At 38.5% G+C, this 19727-nt stretch overlaps 1 pseudogene; it reads left to right on the top strand.

The window, feature by feature from the left end:
* The first annotated feature begins 7293 nt into the window (after positions 1-7293).
* LOC147450699 (uncharacterized) lies at positions 7294-12800 on the top strand (annotated as a pseudogene).
* Positions 12801-19727: the final 6927 nt, after the last annotated feature.

Below are 19727 nucleotides of genomic sequence, written 5' to 3'. Positions count from 1 at the left end.
TATGCCAAAACCATCAATGCAATTCGCAAAAGTTACTATTGGCAAGGTATGAAGGGTGATGTCCTTCGCTATGTCAAGCAGTGTTTGTCTTGTCAAAGGATTAAGGCAGAGAGACTAAACATGCCATGTAAATTACATCATTTAGATATTCCCCAAATGAAATGGGAATGTATTAGCATGGACTTTATCACCGGGTTTCCTTCTGTCCAAGCTGGTTATGATTCAATCATGGTCATAGTCGACTTGCTTACTAAAGTGGCTCACTTAATCCCAGTTAAGACAACCTTTACAGCTTCAGATATTGCTCGTTTGTTTGTGAAGGAGGTTTTCAGAATTCATGGTTTACCCAAGAGGATTGTCAATGATTGTGATGCCAAGTTTACTTCAAAGTTTTGGGTATCATTGTTTCAAGCTATTGGAACAAAGTTATGTTTTAGTACTGCTTATCATCCTCAAACTGATGGCCAAACTGAAAGAATTAATCATGTAATTGAAGACATCCTCAGAGCCTACTGCAATAGAGAACCTCGCAAGTGGATTCAATACCTACCCTTGGTAGAGTATGCATACAATTCCTCTACTCATAGAAGTATTGGAATGACACCTTTTAATGCTCTTTATGGTCAAGAGTGTTTATCACCTCTTAACTTTTCTGACCCCACTATAAGGGTAGAAGCCTCAAAGAAAATGCTTGAAGAAATGGAAGCTCAAACCAAAGCTATTCGAAGGGATATTCAAGCGACTCAAGATCGACAAAAGAAGTACGCCGACTTAAAAAGATCTGATTGGATTTTCAAACAAGGTGACAAAGTTTTCTTATGAGTAAATCCCAAAAAGAGCAATCTATCTCTCGGAAGGTATAAGAAGCTTAGATACCGATATTGTGGACCTTACGAAATAATCAAGGTTGTAAGTGATCAAGCTTATAGACTAAAACTCCCTTCTCATCTCAAAGCGCATGATGTATTTCATGTAAGTCTGTTAAAACCTTATGTATATAACTCTGACCATGTCCTTGATGATGAGCAAATCATTTTACCTACTCAAGATGTTCTACAACTCCAACCTGATACTATCCTAGAAACTCGGGAGAGAAAGCTTAGGAATAGATCCATCAAAGAACATCTTATCTTATGGAAGGATTTCCCTATAGAAGATGCTACTTGGGAAGATGAGACATCCCTTCTTAACACTAGGTTGGTAACCTAACAGGACATAAAAGTGTCCTTTCAGGGTTTTGAAAAAAACCTCCAAAACCATAGTAGATCCACTCAGTTTGTAAAATCCTTTCATGAGGTTATAGTTCAAGGCCTACTACACATGGAAAAAATAAGAAACTTGTAAAATTTCTCATCTTTTGGTCACACCAAGCCTCCAAAGTTGATGGACCAATACGTTTTCATCAAAACAGTCATTTCTTATGTTTTGTTGCATATAAATAAGATTAGGGATTTTTGTAGGACTTGAGATAAATTCCCTAGTTAACTTCAATGGGTTGATGATCAGAACATATGAGTGCTTCTCACTCACTATTTTTTGTTTTGCCAAAAGAAATAGGTACAAAAAAGTCAAATTTTTACCAATCTGCAAACCTATCATCAAAGTTTCTATAGCCACGCTCAATACAAATAATATATGCATGTTTTCTTAGTTCCCTGTTGTTGTTTAGGTTCATAAGGATCCATGGAGCATGTCAAAAGAATAATACATCTCTTACCAAGGGGAATCTTGGGGACAAAGATGAAGTGCTAAATACAGCAAACATGAAAAAATTGGGTTCAACATTATGAGTTGTAGAATCCCATAGAAACTATTCAATATCTAGCCAAATTTGATCCTTATGACTAGATATGGTTACTACCTACGAAATGCATATAGTTGTCACAAGAAACTAGAAATATTGAAAAAGATATACTTGATATAGTAGAATGTTTCGTTTCCTTCTATAATTGAAAAAATCAACCATCGTTGTGTACTATGCAAAATAGGGTATTAGGTGTCCCAAAACTCAGGGAATATTAGCTCTATGTTACAATATGTGACATAGAAAATCAAAACTGCATTTGGATATCATGAAAGCCACCAAAAAAATCATACAAGAGCTAAAATTGGCTAAAAAACAGGATTTGACAAATTTTGTAATTTGGTCATAACTTACAACTTTAACATTTATTTATCCCTAGAAGCATCAAGACATGTTGAGGACTACCAAAGATAGTTCTCTAGCATTATAGACCTCACAAACATGAATTCTAGAGTGGTATAGTTGCAAAAAGTTGAAAAAAGACAAAACCAGGATCCGTTTTTTCACACAGTTTAGGTTGTGAAATGTTGTGCAAGGACAAGGTTGAAGATGGAATTAATATTCCAAAAAAATGTCAAGTTTTTTTCAACTCATGAGACAACTTTCTAGATAGATAGAACCTCAAAATCCATTTTGAAACTCTTTATATAATTCAAGGAAAATGGTCACTTAACAGGACATAAAAGTGTCCCATTACCAACCTAGTGTTAAGGATTACCCTTCACTGTTCTTGAGATGAGGGCATCTCAAATTCTAAGTTGGGGAGATTATAAGGTCTCTACTTTCAAATTTCACACAAGTTCTATTACGCATTTGAATTTTTTTAACCATCACTCACTATTTATGATATTCGAGTTCAAATTATGAATTGTAGGTTGAGAAAACCTAGAATTTAAAATTTACGCTACAAAATTCTGACATGTTTAGCTATATGAATCAATAACTAACTTATTGCAAGACTTATTTACTGAATGTAGAATTTTCTTTTACTACTGTAAAGTTAATATAAGACTGTAAAGTTTAACTTAAAAATGTAAAGTAAATTATCATTAAGAAAAATAATAAAATAATTATAAAGATAAAAGAATACACAGGGATGACAAATGAAGGCACATGGACTCACCTGGACTCACATAGGAGGGGACAAAGTGGGACACACTGTCACATGAAAAGGAGAGGCTAGTCTTCACTAATCTTAATGAGGGGGGGCCTGTGTGTCCTTATCTTTTGATGATAATGACAAAGTGGTCAAGCTGATGGGTACCACAAGGGTACCAAAAACGCGGGTATGATTTTTTGGAAAAAAAAAATTATTATTATTATTTTTTTTTTGGGAAAAGAAGTTGGAAGTTTTCTTTTCTGCTATAAAATAGAGCATCCATGCTCACACTTTAGTCATAGAGATTGCCTCTATGATGCTCACAAAGCGCTACCACTTCTCGTAGATAGAAGGCGTCCACAAACCACTAAGAGAGCAAAAACTCTAGTGGACTAATAAGGTGCGTATTAATTGAGCATTCAATTAGTTTTAAGAAGGATATGTGTGTATGTGTGCTATCTCTTACTCTAATTTCTCTAATAGATTAGTAAGATTCAATCAGCTATATGTGTGTGTGTGCTATCTCTTACTCTAATCTCTCTAATAGATTAGTAAGATTCAATTAGCTATGTGTGTGTGTGTGTGTGCTATCTCTTACTCTAATCTCTCTAATAGATTAGTAAGATTCAATTAGCTATGTGTGTGAGTGTGCTACCTTTCACTCTAATCTTCTAATAGATTAATAAGATTCAATTAGCTTTAAGAAGGATGTGTGTGTGTGTGTGTGGGTGTGTGTGTGTGTGCTATCTTTTACTCTAATCTCTCTAATAGATTGGTGAGATTCAATTAGCTTTAGAAAAGGATGTGTGTGTGTTCTCTTTTACTCTAATCTTTCTAATGGATAGTACGATCCAATTAACTTTAGAAAAGATGTGTGTGTATGTTTTCTCTTACTCTAATCTCTCTAAGTATACCTACTCTCTCTAGTTAGTGCATCTTCACTATTAACTTATGTATAGTTAATACATAAGAGAAATTATCATATTCTTATTATACATGATGAAATTCTCATTCAACAATTTTATTGTCAATTAGACTAAGTAGAATTTTGAATAATACTAAAAATTGATTTAGTTGAAGTATAGAAATGGAAGTTAGAATTGGATTAGAAATGTCATGCATAAAAGTAATGCAGTCCTAAACTTTCACTCGTAGTTTACACACTTAATTTTCTATTAACAACGATTAGCAAATATTTGATGTATAGAAATTAGATATAGAACAAAAACACTAAGCGTGAATCCGAGTTGACGAGAGTTCAAATTACAGACTCTCTTTTGAAACAAGAGATTACTTGGGAAATTGACCAATTTAAAGTTCTAAGTGTATAACATAAGTGTAGTACAAAAAAATGGCTCCAAAGCGTGCTCAAACCCAAAGCGCTAATGATCATGAAGCTGGTACAAGTAATGGTGGAACCCCTACGGAACATGCTATGTCTCCACCAATCGGACCAATCGGAGCTATGGTACAGGTTAGTATTGCAGTTTCAAGTTATTCATCATTGCATATGCGAGACCATAGAAATATAATATTTACCTTATGAAAAGAAAACACAGACCGAAACCACTGGGCTTATACCCAAGAAACTCGACATATGTTTGACAAGTAGGAAAGATTGTCTGGTTAAACTGGTTGCTATAGGAAAAAATGTTTGTCCAAAACCTTCGGTATGGTTTCTCTCATGTCTCTCTACTTATTAGCGCTAGCATTATGTGGCAGTTGCCGAGGCGTGAGATGACGCCTAGGATGGCACCACTGATGCTGTGGTGGGAGTACACCGAGATTAGCCCAGTTGGATACTACAGTTTTGTTTTGCCATGGCTGAAGGATGACGCCCAGATTGGCACCGTTCTTGCTGTGGCGGGAGTATGTCCAGATTAGCACAACGAGTACTTGTCGAGCGGTATGGGACGCTCATGAGGACAAGGGTTTTTATAAATAATGTATATACCGATCGGACATAATAGCGTCAGTAGAGATTCTTGAGTGAACCTAATCCAAGGGTTGTTGGTTTAAAATTGGACGACTTCTTGTTTGACTATTGTTTGTAATACTGTTTGAAGGGCTGTTTTAATGAACCAGTATCATAAATAAAGTAAAGGAACATGTATGTTTAAATAGTGTGGTAGTAATTAGATAACAAAAGAAGGGTGAGTGTGGTGTAGAAAGTGGGAGAATGATACCCCGATCGTATCATTCTATGGACGGGTGGACCCGATGAGTCGGGTAACTTTCCAACACTAGAAATTGTTTTCTTTAAGTCATAAATCTCAAAAGAGACAAACCTTGGCGGCTGTGCTTCTGAAACATGGGGAAAAAAGCGCACAATTGGTCACTCTAAGATTTATACTTTTAGGTATAATTGATTATAGATAGTTTTTAGATAGGGTTATGGTGGTCACACTCCGCAATAGCGAGATAGGACCAATCCTTCACTAACGGTTCATGCCCGTGGCTACGTAGTAGCTAAGGCAATGTCCGTTGGTTTTTCTTTTTCAGGATTGGAGACCTATCAAAGGTACTCCGCTCCTCTCAAAAAGGGGCAGGGACCTCACACACTGCCAACTCTTCACTACCAACAATGAAAATTGCATGCAAAGCAGTCAATGTTTGTGGAGCAACATGCTCTTGTAGATATTTAAACCCAAAGATAATCTTCCCATTGGTAAATCCAGAAGCCCTTTCAAAAGAAGAGAAGACTATAGTGCATCACATGATAGTAGAATAGAAACAATACGCACGAGATTGAAAAAATAAGATTGAAAGTGTTTAGTTGTGTTAAGAGAATTTAAGATCATTTTATATTGATCCTTGTAGTTATTAATAATATTTAATAATTTTTGAAATCCATATTAAAAGTAATATTTTTAAAAATTTCATTTGCCCTCACGTGTCCTCTCTCTCTCTCTCTCTCTCTCTCTCTCTCTCTCTCTCTCTCTCTCTCCCCCCGTGTGAACCGCACCAATCCCCCCCTCTCTCTCTTTCTCGTGTGAACAGGCCCCCATCCCCTCCCTCTCTCTCTCTCTCTCTCTCTCTCTCTCTCTCTCTCTCTCTCTCTCTCTCTCTTTCCCGTGTGAACCGGCACCCATCCCCCCCCCCCCCCCCCCTCCCTCTCTCTCTCTCTCTCTCTCTCTCTCTCTCTCTCTCTCTCTCTCTCTCTCTCTCTCTCTCTCTCTCTCTCTCTGAACAGGCCCCCATCCCCCCCTCTCTCTCTCTTTCCTGTTTGAAACGCCCCTCTCTCTCTCTCTCTTCCTAGCCCCGTGGCAAATGGCTCTATGCAGGTCGGTCCCTAGGGGGCCAGAGAGAGAGAGAGAGAGAGAGAGAGAGAGAGAGAGAGAGAGAGAGAGAGAGAGAGAGAGAGAGAGAGAGAGATGGAGGTAGAGACTGGGCATAGGGCTAGGGATAGAGGGATGAGATTGTGATGGTGGCGAGGCAGAACCAAGGTTTGACCACGTGGCCGCCGTCCATGTGACTACTATTGACCCGTAGTCCATGTGGACGTGGCCTCTCTTTGCCCTCCTTGATCCCCTGTCTGTGCCCCTTGTGCCTGCCCCCTGTTCCCGGGTCCCCCAATGCGTGCCCTTGTCTGCTCTTCTTTTCCCTTCTTGACTCCATTCCTACCCTTGTGCCCTCGTCCCCTTGCTAAATACCATGTGAGTGTTAAATACCTCTCTAAAGATAATTTCAAGAATTCCTCTCTAAAGAAACGAAAAAGATTGAAGCATTTGATTTAGATGATCTCGAGAAAAAGAAACGTTTAGATAAAGCTACTAGAGCAGAGGAGGAGCGGCTCAAAGACAAAGGCTACAGGTATCTATGCATTACAAATCCCCATAATGGAGAGTATTTCTTCAAAGTGTTGATAGGCATAAAGTGGGAAGATACAAGCATGTGAAAAATTACAAGAAACAAGTTGTACTGCATTACAAGTTCCAAAATCTTCCCTGAGAGGTATTTTGGATGCATTTATTTTTTTATATTTGATCTTGTCCAATGTTTTCTTTAAGTTTAAGTTTGTATGCATTGTAGGAAGAAAATATTGTTGCAATTCATGAGTCTGACAAAGTCCAAATACCCAGAATGTCCTCAATTTTAAGATTATAAGGCATTTCAAACTTACATGAAGAAAGAGATGCATTGGGCTCATATGCACTCTGAGGCCTCTCTTTTAATCCAAAAGATACAATTTGAAAGGCCACAGCTACCGGATGCATTTGATGAATTCTTATAGATAAGCTTGAAGAATCATGTTGTGTAGATATACATAAAGTGAAATATAAGTTAGAATTTATGAATATGTTAACATGTAGAGGAGTTGTGAGGTAATTATATGCAAGCTTTTTCATATCTTATAGATGGGGTGAAGTCTTCGGATGTTGCAGAGAAGATGCCTGAGCTTGTGTTTTCAATGAAACAACTAGTGTGTAGGTTTACTCTAAGATGACTTCTCTATTGATGGTGATTATTGTATTGTGATATGCATGCATGAGAAGTACTTCATTTGTATCTTAATTAAGCTCCTTGTAGAAGCTTAAAGAGGATGATTTATTTGTTTTGTGTTATGGAGTTATCAAAATAAAGTAGAATATATAAAGAATTGATGGCTTGATTTTCTTTAATATTTCTTTGCCTTAAATTTCACGTGGAACCCTAAGATAGGGTGGCTTTAATGGTTATTATTTGAAAAATGATCTCTAAAACAAAGGAGACTCTACTAAAAAATTTGTGGCTACTTCCTACTTTTCTTCTCTCAATACTTCTAATTTCCTTTGTTCTTTGATAATTGTTGTAGGTGGATTTTGCAATGTGTTGAAGAGGCAAGATTGGGTGATATTTCAGAATTGACAAGAGAGTGGGTTGATGTCGATGATTGATGAGAGTACTATGTATTCTCCCTCACTGCTTGAGAAAGATTTGACACCAAGGGAAGCACGATTATGTCCTTGGTGGATAGATTACTGAATTGGTGTAATCCCAAAGCAAGAGTAGGATCTCCATGAGAGTAAGTTCTTAAAACCATGTGAAAGATTAATTCATGAATGTATTAAAGCATTTTGAAGCCATGCATATGATGATAGAAACAATGATGCTTGTAGGATTCAAGCAAGAGACCCATAGTAGTAAAGAACTGGATGCACTTGCTACACCCTCTTCTATGGAGCATCAAGAAATCAAGGGAAGTGTGGACATTGAAGCTAGTAAGAATGCCACAAAAGCTACCCAATGTACACACTCCAATGTCGGGTTACTCAAACAACCACTGGAGCTACTTCGACCCCTTTTATTGGCATTCAAGACAAGAAAGGTAAAGGGCTTATGGAACCTCCTAGCACCTCTAGTGATTCAAAGAGGATAAATTCGATTGAGATCTCTTTAGCACCTACTACCTCCTTTGTTGCAAAGTCCTCTCTAGGTCGAGAGAGTTGGGAGAGACAACGTATGACATGTTCTGTTACTAAGTTGTCTCAAATGAGTTTGAATTTAAAGTTACTTGGATGTAAAGATTTTTTGAAAGTTACCATTGTAAATAATGGCTGCAGGATTTCAGCACCAGACTTTTGTTGATGCTCTACTTGTTGATGTGACCCAAATTGATAGATTTTCTCTAATTAGGTAAATGCAATGTACATGAAACATAAAATTTAGTATGTTTTTCAATATATAACTATGAATTTTTTTTTAAATAGCATCAACAAGTTGTTTGCCACTCAAAAGATGCATCTTTATATCAAAGATGGAGTGCCATATCGAGAGGTAGCTTGATTGATAATTGTAGATTTTCCTACGGGATTATTAGTGGACGCCCTTGGTCCTATCCCTTGGAGTAAGTAAAATTTTTTTATTTTAAAGGGTAACAAGAAAGTATCTTGTCCTATTGACATTTTGATTTTTTAGAGGGCATGACTATTTCCAAGTGGAATACATTCACGTCAGGTTCGATAAGGGGTTGCATGGATATTGTTTGCAAGTATTTGGGAAAAAACGAGGGCTTCTTGGTCACCATGTGCTTAGCTGGGGACATAGTAGAGTTCCTTGTAGATGCATCGAGAGTGGGGCTTGTGCTTCATCGTACTTGGATGCTTATGTGTGACTCCAAGGCATATCGACATCCCGCCACTAAAGAGGCAGTAAGGTCACTAATGCTGTAAGGAATATTGTTTTCATTTATTCTATGGTAAGATTCTTAATCTGATAATATAATATTTACAAATTGTGTATTCAAATATGTGCTTGATCTTACAATGTGTCTTTGGCATCATGTCAGTCAAGCTGTGCCAAGCTACAATAGAGAGAGTGGAGAGAAGATTTTGGAGAGTTTGTTTCCAACATACCGTAGCTACGTATTAGATGATTGTGTTTTCCCCACAAAAGTTGATGGGGGTGAAATTGTTAGAAGTGGTGTAGAGAGAAGTAGTGTATATTTTGGTAAGTCACTTATCTTGTATGATGTTGGTTTGAATGGTCCTTGTCTTAAATAAGTTTGGCACATTGTTGCTGCCACTTGCAAGAGTAATGGTGTTTATTTCTATGTTTCTGACATGGTCAGGTAGTTGCTCACAACATTCACAGAGCGTTGTAGTTATGTCTTGGATGTGTTTGTAGGGTGTGGTGGTTTGGGGAAGGAGAGCACAAAAGACTTGAGACATTGCATGTGTTTAAATGTGGATGATGTACTCTATGAGCAGTGTCTTTATCCCATAGTGTGTGGACACGTGCCAAGGTAAGAGGGAGGAGATTGTTGTGAGAAGATCCATACATTTGATTTTGTTACTACTATGATCTATGGATTATGTACTTCTTTGTTACATTTTTTGGGGTGGTAACGATGTGTGGCTACATAACTGATGTCACTATGTTTGGCATGTCTCTATGTTGGTTTGAGAAAGATTTAACACCACCTTGTGAGACTACCTATCATACTTTCAATTCCTTTTTAAAGAGCATACTTTTTCTCTAGGTGATAGCTAACAAAGGTTTTATTTGAAGGATTTTTTGTTATTCTTTTCATTGTTTTGAACGTCCTTGATCCCAGAGGCCTTTGTGATAAAGGTGGAGAGGTGTTTTTTGCAATTTTTAAGCTAAAATGAAGGAAAACCTTGAAAATGTTTTTGTTTATTTGTACTTGGAAATCTGATTTTAAATTCATATTGTTTACTTTTGGCCTATAGTTTGTTTGCAAGTTTTGTCTTTCGACAAGCTCATTTAGGCCATGTTACATTGCAAAGGAACAGAAAAGTAGTACAAACTTATTTGAAGGGTTTTTTGTTAGTCTTTTCAGTTTTTGAACGTCCTTAATCTCTTGCAGAGACACTTTTTGAAAATTTCGAAGCAAAAATGAAGGAAACTTTAGCAAATTTTTTGGTTATTTGTACTTGGAAATTTAGTTTTAAATTCATATTTGTTTACTTTTAGCCTATAGATGTGTGCAAAACTACAAAAAAATTTACTAATTGTAAAGCACAATACAGGAAGCTCGCAAAAAAATCCCCCCCATCCTTGACCCCCGCTCCCCCCCCCCCCCCCTTTTTCTTGCCTATAAAAGATTACTCTAGCTTCTTTATGTTTTTTAATCCACACTTCTACTCTTTCTTAAGTGTTAGCGATCTCTATCTCTTTGAAAAGCAAATATAACTTTTTTCATTGCACCACACCTTTCCAAACCTTCTCCTCCCTCTCTCTTATTTTATTTCTCTTAAACCTTCTTCCCACACCTTTAAATCTCTTCTTTTACTTTCACCTTTCATCATTTCTTTGGTATCCACAAGCACCCCAATTAATAAACAAAATGCCAATTTGAACAATAAAACAGTCCAAAGACGTGGACCGCCAAGAAAAAATGATGATTCAAATCACCAAAGAAGAAATTCCTCTGCACACTACTCAAGAGAACGGTTTTGTGGTTGGAGCGCTCGTTTTGACGATGATGCAAGTACCTCCTTTGATAGGTGTAGTCACGTCACTGACCATCCTTGCAAAAAACACGGATAATGATCCTCTTGCCGATTTCTTTGGATTTGAGGTTGATAGCCACATCTCATCGAGCTAGATTGATGCATATGTTGTGCCCTACAATCACTTGTTGCCTAGCATCCCCCTTTGTCATCTTTTGACTAACCCGACCATTAGAATGAATGATGATTGCGTGACACAGCTAATGAACTCTATAGCCAAAAGAGATTAACACGCCACGATGGCTCGCTTCATTGTTTTCGAAGCTTTTTTCAGAGAAAATCCTATACCATTCGATAGGCATGACACTTTAGGAGATAGAGAGAGAGAGTTAGTGATGTCGGACACATTTGATGACCAAATAAGAGAGAGTTAGTGATGTCGGACACATTTGTGAGAGAGCAACCACATGGAAGAGAAAATGCTCATTGTATGGGAAATCAACCACCAGCTCCATGCGTGGAACGATTGGGCATTGCGGGAGTGGTTGGATGAATTCTCTACACCAAAGGTTGAGTGCACAATTGTGAAGTGCGACCTTACGGAGATGGCAGAATTTCTATGGGTACTCGGCATGATGAACAATAAGTAAGTTTATTCACACTTCTATTGGTGCACCTCATATTATCAATTGTTGATATAATGTTCCATTTGAAACTAGGGTGACGCGAGTCCATGTGTCTGACACTACTACGCACGATATATTTATGATGCAAAAAACTAGCACTTGTGGACCCACAATCCTTATTGGACAAATTCAATGAAGAAGATAGGGAAAAAGCTTATAGGAAACTTTGTGGGACGACAATGAATCGTATAGAATTTCTATGGGTACTTGGCATGATGAACAATAAGTAATTTTATTCACACTTCTATTGGTGCACCTCATATTATCAATTGTTGATATAATGTTCCATTTGAAACTAGGGTGATGCGAGTCCATGTGTCTGACACTACTACACACGATATATTTATGATGCAAAAAATTAGCACTTGTGGACCCACAATCCTTATTGGACAAATTCAATGAAGAAGATAGGGCAAAAGCTTATAGGAAACTCTGTGGGATGAAAATGAATCGTTCAAAATGGCTTATACTACCTACATATTTGCTAGCGCAACTATTGAGGAAGGTAGTTCTTAATTTATAATACACATGCATTAGGTTAGTACATGGGATTTTTCTTGAAAATCAGTTTGATTTTGAAATTTGTATTGCAAGAAGATTTCAATGAAATGTATCGATTGAAACACAGAATTTACCACAGTGAAGGGGAGTAGAGAGTATCACATGCACAAAGATGACTACAAGGCAAGCTATGATCTAGCTGTGAAAGAGATCGAGAACATTTTTGTGTGAAAGGGACTAAAGAACGTAGTCATAGCCAATCCCGAGAATGGAACTTTTTTTTTTAATGCATCTCTTTATGGGTTGGGGAGAGAAGGGTTGCAAAATGACCCCCTTCAAAGCCTTTGAGGTTGCACGGGCACGGATTAGTCCTTCGGAATAAGTACTATCTTCTTTTGAAAGAACTATTTATTCTCCTTAATTTATTAAGAATGTTATCCAATAATAAATTGCTAAAAATATTACCTGCTCGATATGTTGACCAAGGGACATTTGTCATTAGTGGAGGCATCTATTCCAACATAGAAAAACTCTTCTCACAATGGTTGAGATTGCATGTATATTCATGGAAGCTTGAAAGGTGAGCATTCTAACACTAGAGTTTGGGGTCTTATCTAGTATTGTCACATTACTAGTACTTAATGTGCAGGGGTCTATTGAGTGTGTCCAACAAGATGGAGGCCGATAACTCCACGTTAAAGAAGCTACATGCATGTGCCACACTTGATTGTGGCATATCTCTTGGCAGTTCAGTGCAGGCTTTACGACAAAAGCACTTTGGCAAGGCTTTTGTGTGGTGGAAGGAAACCATATGAGCTACCCACAACATAGAGGAGCAGCCACATTTTTCTTGTACTGTCCCACGCATGCTATGTAGGTATTGAACTATACAATATTGTTATAAATGGTGGAGTTATTCCTCTTGTTTTTTTGTAGATGGTGTTTGGGCACCCTTAAAATAGGTATTCGTAGTCCATACCTCGAGCATCCCAATGATGCATGGGTGGAGTCTGAGAGAGAGGAGAGTGGTCTCTATCCTGAATATTGGATAGAGAAGCTCCATGGTAAGGAAACGTGGAGAGACTATCCATGGTTTTTGGACTATGCAGATAGAGAATTTTCCAAAGACAAAGCTGAAGCATACAACAGTAAATAATTTTTTTCTTGTTCAACCACTTGATTCTTTCCACTAGGGAAGAAATTTCACCACAAACAAATGCTTGTTTTGACAACAACAACATTGTGGTATCTAACATTTCATTAAATTTTGCATTCAACATAGTTTTGGCTAGCTTTGATGCACAAATGGAAGAAATTATAAGTGTTGCGGTAGTCCCAGTACATCTTGTAGTACTTGTTGATGTATGCCATCTACGGAAGGCTATCATGGATCAATTTTTTTTTTGAGTGAATTTATGACATTTTCGCATCCACTTTGAACTTGATGAGGACTCGCTCAATCTTCTTTTGCATGGTATCTATGTATTGCAAGAGCCTTTGAGTGATCCGATGTTTTATTGGGTTTCTCTCACACTCCGGCAAAATGGAGCCTGATTAATGGCTTGAAGGGGTGCGGCTTGTGTTGGCATTTCTTCCATCACATTGCTAGCTTGATGCCGGAATTGGTGGCATACCCTGATGGAATGCATTCTCTATCGAGCTCATTGCTAGCGTGTTCACCTTGGCTACATAGTTTTTACTATTGGATGGCACAATTTTAATGGTGTGCTGGGAAACCCACTCGGCACTTATCATCAAGGAGGCCAGCTTGCACTATTTTTCTTTGTATGGTGCCACACACATACACCATGATAGATGACTTCACCAGCGATCTGGTAAGCCTTCAATCATTTCTCCACAAATTTCATGATTGGTAGATATTGGTGTGTTTTTTGTTTAAAACAGTACCCATATTACCGGTTGGGAACTTATTCATGTTCACACGTAAAATTGAAGGCCTCCCAGTGATTCTACTATATGATCGTCAAGCATAAGATATGGCAGCTGACTATGATGGGTTTGAGCTTGATTGTGACATGATCCAAGAGCCACTATGGGACTTTCCATGGATGCTAGATGCCCTTGGAGCACCATTCTAGCATGGAGTGGAGAAGAGTGAGTTATTTGCTTGTTGGTAAGTAGAGGAGGGGAATTTTATGCTCGGTTTTTTCCATTGAACTAGTCTGCTAATGTGCCATTGAGATGTTTGCTAATGTTTGTGCTTTTGTAAACATGTGGTTATTGGGTACCTTCACAAAGGTTGGGGATACAACTTTAGATAGTCTTGTAGGTTGTGGTGGCTTGGCAATGAAGTGCGGCGTCTACAACAAAATTGCATCATCATTGATTGGGAAAATATATAATTTTTGGCACGTATTCAACCATAGTAGAGGCTTCCTATTGGTCTAAGATTGACTCTTCATTTGGAAAAGGTATCACGTAGAGCATAGTCATAGCCACCCCCGTCTCCTTTATGACATCGCTAAGAGTCGGTTGTGCCATCAACTCCTCCTCCAAGTAGAACTTCAACCATAATTCTAGGTTGGCCAAGCTATGGTCAATGGCTCTATCGACCACTATTTCCCACACTATCCATGGGCCTCCCACCTACCCATGCCCCAGTAGCACAACCCCCATAGAATTTGCGGTCAATGGGAACCTAAATCTTGACTTGTATTGATTACTCTATATTAACTTATTCTCTATGTAGTGGAACACTTGAACTTACTGGTTGGTCATACTATTTTTTTTCCACTATGTTATTTTTTTGTAGCCAAGTCAATCGATAATGGCTAAACTTTTAGTGCTTTTTTCTTCGTAATATTCTAAGTGAAAATATTACAGAGGACATGATGCGAATGAACTTTGAAGTAAAGATGCTTGGGGTTTTTTATAAATAGCCAAAAAAGCACTAGTTTCGATTCATTCATTCATATTCATGTGCAAGACACATATCTATTTTCTAAAGTTATTCCTTAGTTCACATATTTACTATGCCTAGGAGAAATCGCGAACAATGTGATCAGTGTGTTCAACCCCCTCCCCGTGCTAACCCCATCAACAATTTGCATGCCAATTATATTCTCAATAGTGTGTATGCTATGAATGCTGTATGCACAACACAGAGTGCACACAACTACAGGAACGCTCTCCGTGCAGTCGAAGAGGCCACAAGCTCAATATTCAACACCATGAAAAACCTTGACTTCAATGCATTTCAACCAAAGGGGATATCAATCAAGTTGTTGCACTAGCCAACAATGCAAGTATGATTTGGGGGGAACATGGTTTTCGCACCCCACCTGAGTGTTCATCCTTCAAATGACATGTGGACGCTTGGGTAGAAGTGTGGATGGCATACATTGTTGTGCAAGGAATAGCCAACGGAGCCAACAACGACAACAACAACAACTAATAGATCTCACGTTTCCTTGCTAATGTTGGAGAAATAAGGTCTTGACACCATGTTAACATATTGTACTATTTTTTTCTCCGTATCTATCTTATTGTAGTTGTTGTTTTAAGTTGTGTACTTTTTTTAATATCAGTTTGTGGTTTTTTTTGTAGTCTTTAAATGTTCTTCAAAATTTAATTTCGTTATTATGCAGGGTGAACCGTTGAAATTAAATTGTTGTGAAGACTTTTTGTACATGTATCATTGTCCGGTTGATGTCATGATGTTTGAAAAGAGTGTGTGCTCTGCTATGGGTATATTTTCCATGGGTGTATACAAATGTGCATGTGTATGAGTACTCACAAGTGTGAAAAAATAGAAGGACACTTATCACGTTGGTGGTTAATTTTATTGCCCAACATATATCACAACATTTGAGAAGACAAGTCACATGTATGAGTGAGATGATAGTGAGAGAGAGATTTATAAATATGAATGTTTGAGAGAGAGAGAGAGAGAGAGAGAGAGAGAGAGACCTACAGAGGATCAAGAGAGAGAATAAAGTTGAGAAGGAAGAGAGAATATTCTTGAAATCTGTGCGTCAAATTCCAAAAAAGTGCTCACCAAAAAATTACATCCAATCAAGCCTACTTGCCCCACCTACCACTCCTATATATTTGCACCTTGCCTCTCCATTGCCCAACATGGCCATAACATGAACTTAGAGTACCCTAAGTTTTTGATTGAACCCCACCAAGACCTGGATGATCATTGCATCATGTTTGAGGAAACATGCTACCTTAACAACCCTCCAAGTGACCAGTAGCACTCACACCTGCGGAAGAGCTAGCTGAAGCATACATTCACCATAACTATGGTCGGCTTGGCGTAATCTTGGGTCACTCAATACGTGGCAGTATGCTAGTATGTGATACTCGTTTTGAAAAAACATTTGAGAGAAGAATTTTACTAGATTCTATTTTTGGATTGAATAGGGAAGGGGGAGTTTCCACACTTGAGGATGTTTTGGGGGGGCTCGTTTCTCATGTGGCGGGATTGGGAGGCTCATATTGTGTTAAGTATGGAGCCTGATTTACCCTTGTAATTTTCTGTGGTAAAAGCGCACATTTGTAAGGCCCCCATTATGAGGAGAAGCCATCGTGTGTGAAGGAAAATCACTCACCGGAAACCAAAATTTTCACGGACAAGAATCAGGGGAAACTTAGAGGAATATTCCTTTTCGGTGGAATATTATGGCCGGACGGCGGCCGAAAAGTGGTCAGAAAACAACCAGTCGGTTGGCCGGTGGCCGATAGTCAATGGCCAGTGGCCGGTGGCCGAATTCAAAAGCGGACTTGTCTTCACAAGGGCGGCCACACATGGGCGGATTGGAGGGTCCGATTTGGACTTATTCGCACAAGGGCGGCTACACATGGATGTCTCTCATAAGAGAGGGCAGCCCTTTTGGCCTATAAAAGGAGGCCATTTCGACACACATTTCATAGTGGGAAGTTGGTGCAACAAGGTGAGTGTGAGGTGGTGACAGTGAAGCAAGGCGGGAGATCTATCAAGGGTTTAATCCCTTTGTAAACTACTTCTTCTTTTGAAGTGCTAAAGCCATTGAGTGGCTTCTTTCCCGTGGACGTAGCCCACATTGGGTGAACCACGTATATCGTGTGTACTCTCTCTCTACTCTATAATCTCTTGTGTGTGAAATCTATCTCTCTCCATTAAGTAATCTACTCAAAAATCTATTTAGCTACGTCTTATTTTCTAACATAATGCACGTGAGCATGTGGTGGTTTGGCGAGGGAGGCAATCTACAACAACCGATGCGAGTTAGTTTTACAAGGGGGGATAGTTCTTGTGAGCAGGTGTATGCTCATTTTTTTATAGTGAAGGTGTGGCATTGGTGTCATCCAAGTTGTGGCACTTAATGCATGGTCAGTGTATGCTTACTCTCCATATTTATACGTAATAGGGTTCAAGGAATCCGGTTGACATCATGGTGCTTTTGGTTTGTGGGTATGATGGTGGGAGAATGTGTAGATGAGTTCGTGAAGATTCCAACAAATGACACAAGAAACTACCAAGTCGTATAGTAAAATGGCCGCTCTGTGCATGCCTATATTGCGACAAACGTTTGCAAGCTTATTAAATCATCTTGATAAAGCTAATTGGCCCATCGCATTGGTTTATTGTGAAAACTTTCTCTAAGGTCTTGACTGGCAATGGGGGCAATACTGGCTCAACCAGATGAAAGGACAGATTATCTAGTTTATTTTGCCAGTCGAAGATCGGTCTAGCTGAACAGAGTTATACTACCACAAAGAGAGAAGAACTAGGAATGGTTTTGAGGGCCACCAAGTTCTGGCACTATTTATTGGGCAAATTATTTCATTTCTATGTGGATCATCAGGCACTACTTTTTTTTATCAATAAAGTTATTATCCAAGGAAGATTAATGAGATGGATGATTTTTCTGATGGAGTTCGAGTTTCACATGTTACACAAGCCTGGTAAATCTCATTGTGGTGCAGATTTTCTTTCCAAAAGTACTAAAGCTACTCTAAAATATCCTTGAGGGATGAGCCAGTAGATGCAGAGCTGTTTCAGGTGACAGGCTGAGGAGAATTCAGACCCTGAATGGTATGATGCATATTAGTTCCTTTCAAGAGGAGGATTCCCAGACAATTGGACTTAGAATCAGAAGAAATCTATGATCATTTAGAGTTTAAAGTTCACCATAATAGGAGGATTGCTCTATAGATTGGGCATAGATGGTGTTCTTCGCTTATAAGAAGATTATGCCAATGTGATGGAGGATGCAAATCATCTATGAAGCACCCGTTGGGGATTCTGGAGGAGAATTATCTATTGATATCACTTATAAGAAGATTATGCAAGCAGGATTATGGTGGCAAACCCTGATAGCAGATGCCCAGAGTTTTTGAAAGACTTGTGATATAGTCAAAGAATGGGAAGACCCATAGCAACAGATATGACTCCACTCACTCCAGTACAACCACTGAGAGTATTCATGCAATGGGGTATGGACTTCATGGGTCCATTCCAGAAGGTCACTCCAAGGAAGAACCGGTACATCTTTATGGCTACTTGTTATGTCACTAAATGGATAGATGCCAAGGCTCTTCCGTATAATACTTCCAAGTCCACTGCTATTTTTCTATTTGAAAACATTATCTTCCGTTATGGGTGCCCCATTCAAATTATGTATGATCAAGGGACACATTTCATTAATGACACAATGGAAATTCTGATGGAGATGCTCTTAGTTAGGCACGGGAAATCAACTTTGTATTATCCCAGGTGCAATGGTCAAGCAGAGAGCAGTAACAAGACTATTAAGAATATTTTGACGAAGATTGGATCCACACTAGTGAGGCATAGAGCTCCAATCTACTCTATGGGCCTGTGGATCCGAATGGACTTTAAAAAGCCAGAGGTAATAAAATGATGGCCCATACCAACAAATCTACATGAATTGAGAAGCTTCAGAGGAATGTGTGCATACCATAGATGCTTCATAAAACAATTTTTATTTATAACATGGCCATTCTATGATAAAACTAAAAAGAATGTTGAATTTGTATGGATTGCAAAAGAGAACAAATCTTTTGAAAATTTCAAAGCAAAGCTTACCTCACAGTCTGCGCTAATACTACCAGACCTTTCAAAGACTTTCCAAATTTCAGTGTAATGTTTGTAGAAAATCTCTTAAAGCTATTATTATTAACCAAGGGTATTTCCTACTTTTGGACTCTTACACCACTTGATGTATGCAGGACACGGAGTGCAAGAGAGCTATGGAGAGAAAGGGGGAAGGGGATGAGCACATACACAATTGTTTGGTAGAGATTGTGAGAAGAACCCTTCTTACTCTCCTTATTTTCTATATAAGAAATAATGAAAAGTAAACTGGGGGGCGCCTGCCTAGGCCATGAGGCCCGAAACAAAACATTCATGTAAACATCTTAAATGAAATACAAGTATGTGCCGATAATGAGAAAGTTCGATCACCGACTCTCTTGAGTATCTTGAAAGGCCCAAATAAAGATCTTGAAATGTATACTTCTTCTTGTATATCCACTTGCAAGGTAAAGCATTTTTGCTCCTTGGTAATTCAACCAAATCCCAAGTCTCATTAGCCACAATCAAATTTTATTTTGATTGCATAGCCTGCTCCCACTCAACACAATCGTCCATTTGTATAGCTTCTTTGTAATAGGTTGGCTCTTCACTGTCAGTGACCCAACTGTGGTGTATACCCGACTCAAACCACTTAAACATGCGTGCTACTCGTATAGAGTGTCTCAATGCTTGAGTG

Source organism: Adiantum capillus-veneris, chromosome 9, assembly GCF_014529385.1.
Source record: "Adiantum capillus-veneris isolate H3 chromosome 9, ASM1452938v2, whole genome shotgun sequence".
Lineage (NCBI taxonomy): Eukaryota > Viridiplantae > Streptophyta > Polypodiopsida > Polypodiales > Pteridaceae > Adiantum > Adiantum capillus-veneris.
This window is presented reverse-complemented; position numbering and strand designations above follow the sequence as displayed.